Here is a 13,242-nt window from a genome sequence, read left to right as displayed (position 1 = left end):
AGTGAGTAGCTGGGACTACAGGTGCATGCCACCACACCCAGCTAATTAAAAAAATTTTTTAGTAGAGATGGGGGTCTTCCCTTATTGCCCAGACTGTTCTCAAACTCCTGGATTAAAGTGGCCTTCCTGCCTCGGCCTCCCAAAGTGCTGGGACTACATGTGTGAGCCACCATGCCTGACCAAGCCTGTAGCTACTTGTAACCCAGTCCTGTAAATGCTCAATGGTCCTGGTCTTTGCTCTTTGGCTATGGCTGCTTGCCGGCTAGTTTATAAGCTGCACTGGCTTCTCGGCTCAATACGTTTATCTTACAAACTCATTCTAGAGCATAAAAAAGTATATATTTTTTCCACCTACATACTTATGGCTATCAGCTCACTAATCCAGCTAGATATCTAGATATCCTGTTGGTATGCATTTATTACCTATGGCCACCTGATCCAAAGTGCTGATGTATTTAGTATCTCTTCAATGATAAATTAATTTTATGTATAGCAAAGACTAGTTTATCCCCTAATTTGATTAAGAGATAAAAAAATCAATTAATGACAAGCCATTCACTTACTCTGGTAACCTTAAAAGTCAGTCAACATGCATGTTCTATGTTCTTATTGAATTTAAGGTATTATCTCTGGGAAATTATCTGAATTGCCAAATTCACCTAGAATTGCTAGAATTAGGCAAACTTATGTTACTATATTTTTCCTTCCTGCCCCCTCTCTTTTATTCTTTTTCTCATTTCATCTTTTGAATACAAAGTAAATAATGATTACATTCCATTTACATGGTCACAAGAAAAATATCTAAATTTCATCTATATACTTGGAAACACATCACTACCAGTCATAAAATGGGAGCTAATATTCATTGTATGTGCTAATTGCTCTACATGTGCTATTTCATGGCCATTCTAGGAGGAATGAATACTATCATTATGAGTCCTGTTTTGCAAATCGGCATAGAGAAGTTAATTAGAGTACCCAAGGTCATACAGATAGTAATAGTGACATCAGGATTCACTCAAATTATCTAACTCCAGAGCCTAGATCCTAGGAGTGCTCATTCATGTACACACACACACACTCTCTCTCTCTCACACACACACATATATACTATATATATTAACATTTAAACTTCATAATAACCTTTAAAGTAAGCACAAAAATGTATTCTAAACAAATAGAAAAACTGAGGCACAGAGAGATTAAATAATTTGCTCAAGTTAACACAATTGATAGGTAGACAAACTGGGAGCCCACGCATTTTAGCTTCAGAATCTGTGCTTTTATCTGTTATAGTCTTTCTCTGTGAAAAATGCTCATAGCAAAAACATGCCATTTCTAGCAATAAATATGTGTCTATATGGAGACACATTTGCAGAAATAGAATGTACCACAAATACACTTATTTTTGTTCAAAAGCATCTTTATTTTCCATCTCTATTGCCAATGTTTCTTTTATTTTTGTAGTACTTTTTTTATATATACTTTAAGTTCTAGGGTACATGTGCACAACGTGCAGGTTTGATACATAGGTATACATATGCTATGTTGGTTTGCTGCACCCATCAACTCATCATTTACATTAGGTATTTCTCCTAATGCTATCCCTCCCCCAGTCCCCCACCCCTCGACAGGCCCCAGTGTGTGATGTTCCCCGCCCTGTGTCCAAGTGATCTCATTGTTCAATTCCCACCTATCAGTGAGAACATGCAGTGTTTGGTTTTCTGTCCTTGTGATAGTTTGCTGAGAATGATGGTTTCCAGCTTCATCCATGTCCCTGCAAAGGACACGAACTCATCCTTTTTTATGGCTGCATACTATTCCATGGTGTGTATGTGCCACATTTTCTTAATCCAGTCTATCAGGCAGTTTCCCAGAGCTGGCAAAACCTGTACACATTTGTATTACACAAATTCCACCTATGTTTCTGATTCATCCCAGTTATTAATGATTAATATTTTTGCTGGTTTTTACATTTACATTTGGCTTATTTATTCTAAATGAGAATCAGATACAAAGGGAAGATATATTTGGGGTCTGAGAATGGAATTAACGTGGATGGCAACTTCAATTTGTGAAATGATATTTAAAGAAATCTTAGTTAGAAAGATATATTAAAACACACAGTCTGTTCACACCCGGATCACATTCACAGTATGAGGTGCTAATGGATAAAAACATGACATTGGTGACAACAGATTAATTCCAGATACAGTCTCCATAATATTATGACTAGAGGAGCAGTAATGAACTTTTCATTGTTATTATGCAGTAGAAAGAACCATAATTGTTTCACCCAGTGTGACTATTTGATTAATGTTTGTCATAGTCTCCATTCCCTACGTTCCGTATTCACTCAGATACTAGGCCTGTTTTAAATCACTAGTGTATGCTCAATGTTGGGCCCAGAGAAGGCCCTCAATAAATAATGAAGAATGAATGAATGTATGAATGAATGGAGGTATAATAATGACTGAAATTTAAGTGCATAGAAGCCTAAATTCAATCCCCCATATACTACATATGAAGCCAGTGGCACCAAGTTTAAGTTTATTTCACCAGATGGAGGGCCAAACTGGTACAGTAGCTCCTACCTTGATGGAATGGCTGAGTTATGACTAGGAAGACAACTGTGACCAGAGCTGGCAGCACCTGGAGACATTTGTCTCTATTTATTCCCTGATTCAAAATAAAAGAATCACTCCTCAACTGAAGCTATGACCCTGTGGATCACTCGTTCCTCCTTGACACTATTTCTTTAGTTGGCTCCCAAGACGCCACATTCTCCTTGGTTTCTCCTATCACACTCTTCGCTCATTTGGATTCTTTTGCTGGATTCCCTTCTTCTTCCCCACTTCTTGTCTTTTCATTCTTTTAATAGTGTCTTTAGAAGAATAGACTTTTTAAGTTTGAGGAAGTCTGATTTATTATATTTTTATTTTATGGAGTATGTTTTTGGGGCTACAACTAATAAATCTCTGCCTAACCCAAGATCACAAAGATTTTCTCCCATGTTGTCTTCAAGAAGTTCTACAATTTTCAATTTAACATTTAGGTCTATGATCTATTTAGAGTTAATTTTCATGTATGGTGGAAGATATGAATTGAAGTTCATATGAATTAGCCATTGAGAAAATATAAATTAAAACCAAGATAACTTATCACCACATATTAAAATGGCTAAAATAAAAATTGCTGACTATGTCAAATAAAAACATAAAAATTGCTGACTATATCAAGTGCTGGTGAGGATGTGGAGCAGGCCCATACATTGCTGGTGTGAGTGCAAAGTGATGCTGCCACTTTGGAAAAGAATCTGTAAGTTTCTTGCCAAGTTAAACGTGCATTGCCATATGACTCAGCAATCTCACTCATAGTATTTACCCTCAAGAACTGAAAACTTATAGTCACATGAAAACATGTGTATGAATATTTATAGCAACTGTTTTTATAATTGCCAAAACTGGAATCAGCCAATATGTCCTTCACTGGGTGAATGGACAAACAGTTGTTCACACATACAATGGAATACTATTCACCAATAAAAAGGAATGGACATTCAACAACATGGTTAACTCTCAAGGCATTATACTGAGTAGAAAAAGCCAGTTCGAAAGTTTACATAATATGTGATTATATTATATGACATTCTCAATTATAAAATAGGGTGATGGAGAACAGATCAATGGTTTTCAGGGAAGGAAGAAGGGAGAAACATGACTCTAAGGGGATAGCATGAGAAGGATTTTTGGGGTGGTAGAACTTTTCTGTATCCTATTTTATATGAACCTATATATTTGCCAAAATTCATATAATGATACTGAATAAATAATGAAAAACTGCAAATCTAATAGAATTCTTATGCTCATAAATATGTTCAGTTGTGCCTTGGTACCTTCTTTTCTCTGGCAATCTACTCATATCTGAAAGTAAATGGAAAACTAGGAATTGATTGATCAAAATTGACATTACTAATGAAGTATCAGAGATATATATTAACTTGATAAGATTAATTTTAGTAGAAACCAGTTCTTCTACAGATAATTTTAGCTTCATTCTCATTCTTGTATTTATTCATCTCAGAAATATATACTGAGGGCCTATTATGGGCCAGGAAGTATTTTAGGTACTGGGATAGAACAGTAAAAAAGCAAAGTCCCTGTACTCACATATCTTACTTTCTACTGGAGAGAAATGGACCAAAAACAAAACAAATAAAAAATGCACAAATAAGTATAGGGAACATCAGGGGTAAGAATTCCTGTGAAGGAAAAAGCAGAATGGAGGGATGGAGAATGAAGATGGTTGGGAGAATGAGAGAGTTGCTATTTTAGATGCACTGGTCCTGGAAGGGGCACCAAGAAAGCGATATTTATCTCGGCAAAAACGTGACAGAAGATATGGCTATCTAGATGTTCCAGAAGAGCGTAGAATAAGGACTAAGACCCTGAGGGGATTCTGGATCTGAGGTGTTCACAGAACAGCAAGGAAATGAGAGCAGCTAACGCAGCATTAGGAGGGAAGCTGTGGCAGTGTGGTGGCCATGGGTCAGGTCTCACAGTGTAGTCCATTTAAAGAGTGAGTGAGATGCAAAACCACTCGCAGTTTTAAAGAACAGATTCATGATTTGAAATGTGTTTTAAAAATAATTGCTCTGGGCTGGGTAAAGATCAGATCTTAGGGTGGCAGAGAGATCAATTATGGTGATATTGAAATTGCCAGAGTAAGAGATAATGATGACTTGAACTAGGTGGGTGTAGAGATGATCAATAGGTTATCAAATTACAAAGCACATTAGCATAAAGACTTACATTACATAAATATTTCAGTGTAATAAAAATATTAAAATGCTAATTTTTGTTCCTCGATAGCCTAGTTAGCATTCTGTAACAAGGCATTCATTTTTCTCAGTTTGATTTTATTATGAAATTATTATGTATTTTTCTTATTTGCAGTATTAGGTTAAAGGAATAATCTATTTTAAGTGGAAAGATACAGCATATATCAAGATCTCTATAAAAATCCAAGGCCATATTTTGGAAGTTATATTAAATATAATAATGACATAAGGAGACATTTGGAAAAAATGAGATTGATGATTTTCTCCTTGTATCTTACTGGAATTATTTGAGGATAAATAGTTTTTTAGAACAAGCAAGACAAACAAGATCCTCCTCACTGCCAAATCAGTGAACTTCTCAATTTCAAAAGAACTCTTTGGCTACTGCCTAGAGCCATTTCCTCATTTTTGATGACAGCAAATGAGTGGTTCATTTTCTGTTTTACAGTGTTGTGCCCTTCAGCAAATTCTGAATAAAACTGCTGCACTTGTTTGGTGAGAACTTTTTCAACACTTCATGCTGAACATATCCACTGTTCATAACCAGAGCAGATAAGTTCAAAGACTAAAGGCAACTTTCAAAACACAAATGCAAAATAAAATGAAAATATAATAATATGAAATCTTAACATTGATTTGCCAATGATCTGTCTTGAGTTGTTTATTAATCTGACCATACCTTTGCAGTACCAACCCAGGCTGGCAATAAGACATTTAGGGCCAAGATTCCGAACAATTCATGCATGTTTCACAGGCCAAAGTTCAACTCATCATTTAAAACTTTTACTCAAGACCTTACAGAATCAAGTCATGCTTTCTACAAGTCAAAACATCTGCTGGTGCAGTGTTCACCTCCTTGTAAACATTGCCTAATGTACGGAGAAAAAAAGTCATATAAAACAAGGTAGTCATGATAAATGTTCAACACTGTCAGCATAGTCAAGAGTCACCATTTCTCCTGAATATATTTGGTGCTACTTCTATTAAGCAAAATACCTTCCAAACATAAAACTCTGCTACTTAAAATTCAGGCATAAAAACATTTTCCTGGGGCTAATTTATATTTAAAATCTCTACCAATGTCTATGTGTCAGCACTCAACCATGACTTCAGTTTACTGTCAACACACAGATAGACAAAGATCATGCATAGACCATATTGATCAAATTATTTCTTATCAGAGTCTCATTGAAATGCAAAATGGTTAGTACTTAGAAAACCATATAAATCAATTATCCTAATCTGGAACTTGCAGACAGAATGTCAAATGAAATTTTAAGGTCTTATTTTATCTGCATGTGAAATTGAGAGCTGAGAAATATGAGTTTGCTAAGAATATTTTTGGTTTGTTAATGACAATAACAATGCATGCTCATAAAAAAAATTATTTTGTCATGTATGACTAACTTCTATGGACTTTCTCATTTTTAGCTCATTTATAATAACTTCTAATTCCTGACTTAAACTATAAGGTAGAAAAGATGACGTGGGAAAAGAGAAGAGTAGTTCAGATTCAGTGTTTGAATGTGAGGTGTTTGTGGGACTTTCAAGTAGAGATGTCCAGGAAGCACTGAACTTGTGCATATCATGGTTTAGGAGAGAAATCTGGGCTAAAGATGCAGGTTTGTGTCAAAGGATATTGGTGCTAGAAGCAGCTATGTATGTGGAAAAATAAGGACACATGATGAAGAAAAGCCCTGGGCATACCAGTGTTTATGGGATAGGTAGAAGGGAAGTCCCTGAAGAGAAGGGAAAATAGAGGACAAAAATAGGACATGGTGTTAAGGCTAGGGAGGAAAGCATTCAAGGAAGGGAGAATGGCCAACAGCATTATCAGAGGATGCTGAGACATCTGTCCCATAAATTTGACTAGTCTAGGTACTTCATATAAGTGGAATCAGACAATATTTTTCCTTTTGTGGCTGTCTTACTTCACTTAGCATATTATCCTCAAGTTTCATCCATGTTGCAGCGATATGTCAGAATTTCCTTTCTTTTTGAGGCTGAATAATATTCCATTGCACCAGTATGCCATGGATAAGAATTCTTAATGTGCATCTGGTAACCTAAACTTTATGGAAATACTGTCTAAAAAAGTTATTAAAAACTGAAAATTGAATTTTGATTGAATTGGTTGAAACAATTGGAAGGTATAGAGTCCTGAACTACAAACTAATTTAGACAGTTTCTGATAAATAACATTTGTACTTTCTCTAGCATAGAACAATTAATACTGGGAGAAACAAAACAATAATAAGAGTTTAAATTGTATGAGTATATGATTATTCAGATAATTTTGGTCTTTCTTCTTAAATGCTGGAACAGTTTTAAAATGAGAAAGACGGGTAGTGGTTGCACAACATTGTGAATATACTGATGCCATTGAATTGCACACTTTAAAATCATTAATTGTATGTGAATTTCACCTCAGTGAAGAAAAATGCTGTAATAGTGGAAATTTTCTTTAAGCTTGGAATTGAGGTTGCATTTTTACTACAAATGTCATATCCCTTGTGTTGGTATACAATGCTGATACATTTATATTATAATTAAATGGATTGATTTAATATAGTTCATTATTCATAAAAACAGAAGGAAATGAGCTTTTTAGAGATACCTTTGCACATATGCTTCTCTCTGCTCAGTATCTTTTCCAAAGTTTGTTCATCCTGCAAGGCGCAACTTATTTGCCATTTTCTTATGAGAGTCTTCCTCATCACATAAAAATAAGTGTTTCCTTCTTTTTATACTCTATTATAGCACTTAGCCTCTGCCTGGTTGGGTCTGTTCCCTCTGCTGAACTGAAGGTTTCTTGAGAACAGGATCATGCTCTCTTCCCCTTTGTATTTATCAATCATATAGTATATATACAGTCAATGCTAGTTATGTTAAAACTTACTGTATATAGAGCATTGAGCAATGTCCTTTTGATGACAGTCACTGTTCTTGAAACACTTAGATATAGTCAATATAGATCGACCATTTATACATGAACTCACTTAAGGACAAAGGCAAAACACTTACCCAATGCAAAATTATAAGCAATAGAATAAGTTGGTTATAACACAATTATCTGTAAAATACCATGGGTGTGTATCAAATTATTTCTCATGTAACAGAACACCAAACAAAAAGAATTAATGTGTGCAACCAAATATTGAGCCTTAGATGTGGCTAGTTTTAAAGATCTGAGGATAAAAACATGCAAAACAAGACATTCTGGAGAGATAGAAAAACGACAAAGGGAAGTGTGTCATGGGATCCTGGAAAAGAGATTCTTATTAGGGAAGTGGGCAAAGATAATCTGGGTCTCCAGAAAAAGATTAGAAATCTCTGAAGATGTGAATAATGACAAAATGCCTGTAATACAGTTACAAATTTACTCACATCTCCACTCAGATTTGGAAAGAAAATGTTGTCTCTTCATTTCTCTGTACCAGTCAGATTGTCTCCATGATGTGCACCTATAGGGTAAGGAGAACAAAAAAGGAAAAATCTAAAATACAGTCCCATTTGAAAAACTAAATCCATTAGAGTATTAGTCCCTGGTAAAATGAGCAGTATCTTAGAGGCCCTCTTCTTCAGCCATTATCTAAATGGTATTTGCAGTTTGGGAGCATACAGCTTATTTGACATTACAGGGGCTGTAGGAAGGGATTACCTCCTAGGGCCTCACTGGTTTGTGCTGTGGGGCAGCACAAACCAGTGAGGCCCTGGTCTGTTGTATGGGCCAAGTGGTGGTGGAGCATCTGTGCAGTGTTCTGGCATATGCTGAGAAAGTGTAAGCTGGGGGAACTCAGGGTGTGGACATTCTGGACTTGGTCAGGGCACAGTTTTCTTCCTGTTGACTTAGCCCCTCCTTAAGCCTCACAACCATTTGGCTACACAGCCCCTGAGCCCTGACTTGAGAGTTCTCTAGACCAACCTGACTCTCAATGTACTTCCACCTGTCTCCCTCAGGGCACACAGGTACTTGTGAGTCCTATCTCTGACACACAGGAGGCAGATTACAGGAGGAAGCCACACTCAGGCCTTCTTTTGGTCTACTCTCCACCACCAAGTGATCTGCTCTATTGGGCCAGCCAAATATGAGAGCCTTTGGGGGCATCTCATTCCATGTCACACATCTTCTCCCATGAGGACTTCAGCCTGGAAAGAGGAGATCTAGACACAAGGGTCTCTCTGGCTTCCTCAATCTGCCATTCCCTTTCTTTTCCATTCAACTCTTCGGACCAACCAGACAAGATTTTCCTTCTTCCTTTTTGACTAGAACCTCTTTTTCACAAAACTCTGTGATTAATCTTGCTAGGCCAGCTTCTAGAAGTTTTAAATGGGAAAAAAGGGAATTTAGAAAATCCTCTCAGATATGTAGTTTTCAAGGCTACTGTCTGTCTGCACACTGCCTTTTAGAATATCTTGCCTTCTCTGTGTTTTTGTTGAAATTCACCTAATTTTCACTAAATTCCCAAGTCTGACTATGGGAAAAAAACATTCACAAGGAAATACAAAAAAACATAAGCACATTACATTTCTGAAAATATTATGTCCATACATTACACCTATCTGCCTAGAACTCTATTCTTTCTCTAACTGGAAAAATATATAGATTATACTCCTGTGCTCTCTGAAATTTTCCTTAAGAGAAAACTGAAGTTTGATTTCTGAACTTCTAATGTACTTTCTTTTCATTAATTTTTCCATGTTTATAGATTCTTTCTGGGTAATTAATGTTACATTCCTTAGTTTTCTAATGTTTTAAAAATATGTTTACTTTTAATTATTAAGCAGTTCATATTAATTTCTGAATCTTAAAGATAAAAGCTAACTGAGTTTGTAAAAGTTTTGAATCAAATATACTAGCATTTAAATACCCTCTTTGAACTCCACTGGGTTTATTTATTTTCTTTATGACCAGTTCAGTTCACAATGCTGATTTTAATCCAAATATTTGCCTTCCAAGATGCTGGTTCTACCATTTATAATCCATACTGTACCTCTTTGTAGAACACTGCTTGGCATTACTGCAAAGTCAAAGAGAATTTAATTTTCCTGATGCTATTTGATTATATTTACCTACTGAAGTTTTCATTGTGAAACAAGCCCTATGAATATTTACAGAATGCATGTTTCCTTTTTTTCTAATCTCTTTCTAGTAGAGTTGGTTCTACACCAGTTGTTTTTAAACGGTGGAAATATAAATATATTTTTGTCAAAAGGAAAAATTTGAGAGTGTACATGGATAGCTTCTGAGAAGGTGGATCAAAAATTCAATTACGCGATTTCATCAAATAAAAAAGTAGTAGACACAGTTTTGACTCTAAGTACCGGTCATATCAGTGGGAAAGAATATTTAAACTAGAAGTTATAGACATAAATTCATTTTAATTATTGTGCATTTTCCCTTACTGTTCTATCAGATTACCAGGTACAGCAACTTGCCATTCAGCAGTTACTCATTTCTAAGGTTGTAAATGTCGAGAAATACCAGACTATCACCCTGGACTCCATAGTGTGATTGTTTAATGTGTATGTGGTTTCATACCCAAATGAGTCATTCTGCCAAGAACCTTGAGAATATCAGTCTAGTCTAGACATTTCAATCTTAATGACTGATACTCAGCTTTGGCATAAGATTGTGCATCATTAGAAAGAGGATGTAGGTGTAAAATGGTTCTGTGCAAATACAAACATTATATACTTAAGCCCACAAAATCTTGACTAGTCATTTCCTCTGCTAAACCTTTCCATTCCCACTATTTTTTTTAAATCATCACTTGTATCACCAACTGCTCATCAGTAAACCTCATATCTCTAGAATAATCTCTGCTGTCGTATTTGTATTTCTAGCATATACTATGATGTCTGACTTAGTAGCTTAATAAAAATCTATTCAATGGGCCAGGTGTGGTGGCTCACGCCTGTAATCCCAGCACTTCGGGAGGCCGAGGTGGGCAGATCACCTGAGGTCAGGAGTTTGACAGCAGCCTGGCCAACAGAGTGAAACCCCATCTCTACTAAAAATAAAAAATTAGCCAGGCATGGTGGTGGGCTCCTGTAATCCCAGCTACTCAGGAGGCTGAGGCAGGAGAATCGCTTGAACTTGGGAGATGAGGTTGCAGTGAGACAAGATCATGCCATTGCACTCCAGCCTGGGTGACAGAATGAGACTCCGCCTCAAAAAAAAAAAAAAACAACCCAAAAACCAAAACCAAACCAAATAAAAATGTATTGAATGAATACTGACTTCAGGGGACTCAGGAGAAAGCCATGTTGTATGTACCTCTGATATTTTCATCCAACACTTCTTTTCCTCAATCTTTTTCCTAGGTATTTCTACAGCTTCTAGGGTTTTGTCACTGTTCCTCACAATGTTCTCCAATTTTGTCAACCAGTAGATATAATAGTTCTGAATGGTCATATATATGTTACTGTTATCAGCACTTTTGTTTTATAGGAAAATTGAAGAGAATTGGAGATTTTAAATTTTGGAGAGTGTCTTTGGGAATATCAGTCAATTGAGGATGAATAAATCTGCTAGTGATCATCATACCAATTCATATGAAAGTTTTAAAAAACTGGATATCAATTTCACCGCATGCTACTCCTTGGGGGCTCCAATCTTTAGAAGAGTTTGGACTCAACTTGGTAAACACATTTTGAACCCAGTATACCTCTCAAGAAACATCTTGATGAGCATGATATAGAGGGCATACCTTGCCAAAGAGTAAAGATATATATTTTATCTTTAATGAGAAAAATGCTGATTTTTCATGGGATAAGAACAGGAATTCTTTTAGAATCATCAAGGGCAGCATCAAAATGGGAGACAGAGCATGGAAAGTTTGATTTGCCTAGGAAGAGGAGAGTAAAAATGCTCTTTGAGTTTTGAGATTTGGAAAGAAAAAATACCCACTGCTTTGCTTGAGCCAAAATCAAGGCTGTAAGACAGCTGATATGTTCAGTTGTTAAATTATAAGCAATTCTATACTGGTTCATATAATAGTTGCTATATTTGCCCTATTCCTTTGCCTGGAAATAGGAAAAGGAGAGTAAGAATGTTCTTTGGGTTTGGAAAGAAAAAATGCCCACTGCTTTGCTTGAGCCAAAATCAAGGCTGTAATACAGCTGATATGTCCAGTTGTTAAATCATAAACAATTCTACATTGGTTGGTATAATAGCTGCTTTATTTGCCCTATTCCTTTCGCTGGAAATAGAAGAACTTCCAGTTAAGTAACTAATTGGCGAATGCTCAGGAACTTCCAGGACCCTTTCCCAGCGCTACAGCTTGCTTTAGTCCTGTTTCATCTATACCCAGATTGTGTTAGCCCAGCTGGAACATTCTGAGTTTAGGCCTGCCAAACATGAGGTGGTAGAGTCCCTTTCATGGCAAACCAGCACCCAAGATAACAAGCAAGGCTTCAGAGGACCCAGCTCCAGCCACTCTGCCAATGTCCAAGCCTGAGGTCAGCTTCACCCCTTACAACTCTAGTGCTCCACCAGAGGGATTCTACAGCTCCCCAGTTCCTCAGGCATAACTGCCATCTTATTTTGAAACCATCTGCCTGCAGAAAACAGCAATCCATGTCCATAGAACTGGTCCACCACAGCCAAGTCCTCATAGCCTGTGCGCTACACTTCACACCCGTGAAGCAACAAGGAGTAGGAAGATCTTCAACCTAGACAGCTGAGGTGACTTTGGGGAACAGTCTACCATGCATAACCCTGGGAGAGGGCTGTATCCACCCAAGCCTAAGTATTACTGGTAACTTGGCCCACAACTTTCCAAGGCTAAACTTTATTCTCTTTGACAGACAGGGCATTGAGACAGGAACAACGCAGTCTGGACTGAGACATCAAACATGCAAAAGCACCTGTGAACTGTGGAGAGTTAAGATATATTACTTCTTCCTGAAGTGTACTTAGACAAAATACTGAAAAATAAATAATCATACTATCATTTGGAAGAAAATTCTTTGCTGTATTTTTTTTTAAACGTTGATCAACTTTCCTCTTGATCTCAATAATCTATTGCCTTTTTTGTCTAGCTTTTCACTATAACACCTATTTCTTCATGGTTGTTGACCTCCCAAAGATGTCCATGACCTAATCCCAGGAACTTGTCACTATATGACTATATTATGTTACATGGCAAAAGGTTATTAAGGTTGCAAGTAGAATTAAAGTTGTTTATCATCTGACTTGAAAATAGGGAGATTATCTTGGATTATTTGCATGAGCCCAATCTTTAAAAGCAGAGAAACTTCCCTGACTTTCTGGCCAGATAGAGAGACTTGACAACAGAAGAATGGCCAGAAAGATACAACTTGAGAAGGATTCTACCCACCTGTTATGGGTTATATGTCTGTGTCCCTTCAAAATTCATGTTGAAACTTAATCCCTA

The 13,242-nt window shown here is 36.6% G+C and overlaps 1 long non-coding RNA gene across 1 annotated transcript in view; it reads right to left on the bottom strand.

Moving 5' to 3' along the window:
• Positions 1 to 13,242, bottom strand: part of LOC129041344 (uncharacterized) — an 86,285-nt gene that overhangs the window by 38,614 nt on the left and 34,429 nt on the right. The window contains exon 2 of the long non-coding RNA XR_008503838.1: positions 8,228 to 8,304. This is a non-coding gene — a long non-coding RNA (uncharacterized LOC129041344). The remainder of the gene's footprint in view (positions 1 to 8,227; positions 8,305 to 13,242) is intronic.

Source organism: Pongo pygmaeus, chromosome 6 (assembly GCF_028885625.2).
Source record: "Pongo pygmaeus isolate AG05252 chromosome 6, NHGRI_mPonPyg2-v2.0_pri, whole genome shotgun sequence".
NCBI classification, from domain to species: domain Eukaryota; kingdom Metazoa; phylum Chordata; class Mammalia; order Primates; family Hominidae; genus Pongo; species Pongo pygmaeus.
Note: the sequence above shows the minus strand (reverse complement) of the source record. Positions and strands in the feature narration are given on the sequence as shown.